Raw genomic sequence first — 4,316 nt, 5'->3', positions numbered from 1 at the left:
GCGAGGGCGCCTGGCCTCCTGGGCCCCGGGCAGCCCACTGCCCCAGCCGGGCCCCAGCCCCCGGGTCTGCAGGAGGCCAGGACACCCGAGGCCAGAAGAGCCGTTCTCGGGCCCCGCCTCCCTGTGACAGCTCTCCGTGCGCCCCGAGTTTCTGTGGGTGTGTGTGTGGGCAGGGGGCTGGGAAGCTTGAGGTCTTACGAGGTCCCTGTCTCCACGACTGGCGTGAACCCCCCTTCTCCCCAGGCCTGGCCAGAGCAGGACTCACCCCCTCGCTCGCTGCCAGGTTTGCAGGCTCCTGGCCTCACGCTCCAGCCCAGCGGACCCGGCCCACAGGCCGGCTCCCCAGAAAGGGCCCTGGGTGCTCCCAGTTGGGCCGCCTGCCGCCAGGCTCTGTGCATCCCCTGTCGCCGCCGCTGCGTTGCTACCTGCTTGGCCCAACTACGAAAATAGTTTCTGGGTCCCCTGACATGAAGGCTTTTTATAGTTCAGCACCGCAGGCCTCATTTAAATCTATTAGCTCATATAAACGGCAGCGCGTGTAAACTTCGGGGGGTTTGGTGTGCCTCAGTGGCCCCCGTGATCTGGCTTTGCATGCAGCTCTGCCGTGCGCCCGTGACCTGGGGCCCGTCCCCGCGCCTCTGGGAGCCTCGTTCCCATGTCAGTCCGTGGAGACCAGCGTTCCGCCCTCCTGGGCTGCGTTGAGACCAGTTCAAGCAAAATGCTCAGAGCGGGGCCTGGCCGGCAGCGGGGACCCGCCCGGGGGAGGGGCTGTTCTACTTCTCCGGTTTCGGAGGGTCCTGCCCCGCACGCCGGAGCTGGCCCCGTGAGGCTGGCGATGGGCACCCTCCCTCGTGCCCTCCATAGTGAGGCTGAAGAGCGGGGTTCAGTGAGGCCATCAGGGAGGAGAGGAGGGGCCCTCCATGCCAGGTCTGCGGGCACAGAGGTGTCCGCTGGGACTCAGGGACAGCTGGGCGGCACGGGCCGAGCCTGCCCCTCCTCTCGGGTCAGCTCCGCCCTGGCAGGGGGCCCACTGAGCCGCAGGCCTTCATCTGCCGAGGCCCGAGGCGGGAAACGCCGGCCGGCGGCCCTGACACTGTGGGAGTCTGTGGTTTGCAGTCTGTCTCACACGCCCAACCGGGTCCGCCCGCCGCCCTCCACGGGGCTGGGCGCAGCGGAGGAAGATGGGTCTCAGCGGAAGTGACAGGATCGGGCGTGCGGGTCACCTTCCCACCCAGGACACCCAGGACAGAGGGCGGTCGAGCCAGGCCGAGGCCACATGTCTCTGCCTCGACGAAAGGACGCTTGATTCCTGGGAGCAGGACCCCCGAAACAGCTCCTGGTATCCAAACCCACGCCAGTGCCCCTACCATCAAAAGGCCAACCCAGACTGAACTCTCACCTGACCTGGGACTGTCAGAGCCCCGAGCCCACTTCCTGAGTGTCTGCCCATGACCTGCAGTTTTAGGGCCGTGGAAGCCTGTGGACAGGCCCTCCACCTGACGGCGCTTACACGCTTGCCGACAACTGTCCGCACACCGGCCTGCCGCCTGCACGAGGCTCTTCTGGTCAAACAGGCCTGGGAGCTCCGGGAAGTGAGGCTGGACCTGCCCAGCCCGGACGGCGAGCGCTCAGGGTGTGGGCATGCATGTGCGTATGCGTGTGCAGGCATGTGCATGTGTGCAGGCGTGTGCATGTGTGCGTGTGTGCTTGCCTGCCTGCATGCTTAGGAGAAGCTGGTGAAGTCTCCTCCACGTCTTTCCCCACCTGCAGCCCTGGCATCTACTGTTTCCCATTCCACATCTCTGCCCGTTTCCGGGTCATCGCGGCACAGAGACATCCGGTCAGAGCGTTCTGAGTCCGGCTCCTCTCCCTGGGCACCTGCAGCTCTTGCCGCCGACGTGCTGCTTGCTCCTGGGCAGCCGCCGGGCGGAGGCCTGGATCTCGCCTCTCCGTCCTCCACCCGCGAGGAGACAGGCAGACGCGTGAGGAGGGCTGTCATTCCCGGCCAGGCTGCGGGCAGCTCGCTGGCAGGTCTCCTGGGGGAGCAGCCGGAGCAGGGCCGCCAGGTGGCGTGTCACGTGCATGTTTCCCTGCAGAGGAAACTCACAAACTGCACCGCCACGTGGCTGGGCCCCTTGCGCTCCCGCCAGCAAAGTCTGGGCGTCCCGACGCCTCGTTCACACCCCGGCCCCACTCCATGTTGTCGCTGTTTGTTTGGTTTTCGTCGCGGCGGCTTAACATCATGGTTTTCACCGGCGCGTCCCTAAGGACGAAGGACGTGGCATCCACCCTCGCAGGTGAAGGGCGGAAGCGGTGGTTCTCAACCTTCCTCATGCCGCGACCCTTTAATACAGTTCATGTTGTGGTGACCCCCAATTTCATTGTGACAAATTGAACATAATGAAAGCATAGTGACTCATCACAAAAACACTATGTAATTATAGATGTGTTTTCCGATGGTCTTAGGCGACCCCTGTGAAAGGGTCGTTCGACCGCCAAAGGGGTCGCGACCCACAGGTTGAGAACCGCTGGGCTGAAGAGTTTTGCTCACTCTGTGTGGATCCCCTCCCCGCCACCAGTCATGAGCTTTGAGAGTTTTGTTTTATATGTTCTGGATACAAATATGTGACTTGCAAATATTTTCGCCCAAGTCTGTGACTTCTCATCACATCACAGTGTCCTTTCAAAAATGAAATTGCTTAACTGTTGAGGCACGGTGTAAGTCAGACAATACCTCTTCCCTGCGGGGCTTCCCCCTGCAAAGGGATAAGCCCCAAAGCCTTCGCTGCCCTGCAGACCTGGCCATGACCTGGGCTACCTGCCAGCCCCTTCCTCCAGCCCCCATTCTCTTGTGCTTCAGCCACACGTTGCTTTCTGTCCCAGCATCACCCCTCGCTCCCTCTGACCACAGGGCCTTTGCACAACTCCTTTCCACACAATCTCTCCTTCTTGGCACCCAGGCCTCGGTTCAAATGTTACCTCCTCAGAGAGGCTCTGCCTGACCACCTTACCAAGGAGCACCCCACCTTACCCCACACTGGGGATCACACCTGCAAACTGGGCATGTGCCCTGACTGGGAATCGAACTAGGGACCTCCTGGTGCATGGGTCGACACTCAACCACTGAGCCACGCCGGCCGGCAAATCCCACCGTATTGCCTCTACGTCCACAGCAGTATTTCCAGTCGGACAGGGAGAACAGCTGCCGTCCCTGCGTCTTCTCAGGCCTCTCGGCCCCGAGTCACAAACAGTAGCTTCCCGGAATCCCCAAGGACCTCAGTGACACACGCCAGGCGAGCCAGTCGAGGCCCGGGGGGGCCAAGCCGTGCTCCGGCTGCACACCTAACCCCACGTCAGCGAGGGAAGCCACCCTGCCTGCTGGCCCCGGCTTCAGCGAGATGGCGACGAACACTCCCACGGCGGGAAAACCCTCCTCTCAAAAACCCAGAAAATTGCTGTTTGAACCACTTAACGAAAGCCATTATTTGCATAGATTTGGCGTTGCGACAACACTTCCCCATTTAAACGGTCTGTAATTAAAATCAGTAATTGCAGAAAATAGGGACTCGTTAAGGCTATAATTTAGCGAGGTTCTCGGCACTTGAGGATCTGCCAGAAAGGCTGACGGGGTGACCCAGGAACCCGCGGCTCCCGGGGACGTCCTGGGGCGTGGGGCCCTCGGCAGCCCGGGAGGCGTGGCTGAAGCCAGATGGGATGGAGGCCGCAGCTCCGCGGTGCCCACGAAGCTCAAAAAAGGCGGACTGGGGGCCCTAGCCGGTGTGGCTCAGTGGATAGAGCGCCGGCCCATGGACTGAAGGATTCCGGGCTCGATTCCGGTCAAGGGCACGGACCTCAGTTGCAGGCTCGATCCCAGCCCTGCTCAGGGAGCGTACCGGAGGCAACCAATGGATGTGTCTCTCTCACATCGGTGTTTCTCTTTCTCTGTCTCTCCCCCTCCCTTCCACTCTCTCTAAAAAAAAAATCAATGGAAAAATATCCATCATTGGATGAGGATTAGCAATAAATAAAAATAAATAGATAAATAAAATAAAAATAAAGAAAAAAAATAAAGAAAAAAGCGGACTGGGAAGTGTGTCTGGGACAGACCCAGGAGCCGCTGGGAGGGCTGCCGCCCACTCCTGGCTTCCGACAAGGCGAATCCCAGGCTTAAGGAAATCACGGGTTAGCGCTCCTGGGTAGCGGCCTGCGTCTGGCTGTGGAAAGCTCATGTGTCTGGGGACCCGGGGCCTGTTTTGGCAGCCGGGCCAGGCAGGTGAGGCCGGTGGGAGGTGGGTGAGGCCCCGCACATGCAGGAG

General features: G+C 61.1%; 1 protein-coding gene across 1 annotated transcript in view; it reads right to left on the bottom strand.

The window, feature by feature from the left end:
* The window catches only part of ZNF521 (zinc finger protein 521), a 204,678-nt gene that overhangs the window by 19,585 nt on the left and 180,777 nt on the right, over positions 1-4,316 (bottom strand). The gene's annotated exons all lie outside the window — the stretch shown is intronic.

Source organism: Myotis davidii, unplaced genomic scaffold (genome assembly GCF_000327345.1).
Source record: "Myotis davidii unplaced genomic scaffold, ASM32734v1 scaffold181, whole genome shotgun sequence".
NCBI classification, from domain to species: Eukaryota; Metazoa; Chordata; class Mammalia; order Chiroptera; family Vespertilionidae; genus Myotis; species Myotis davidii.
This window is presented reverse-complemented; position numbering and strand designations above follow the sequence as displayed.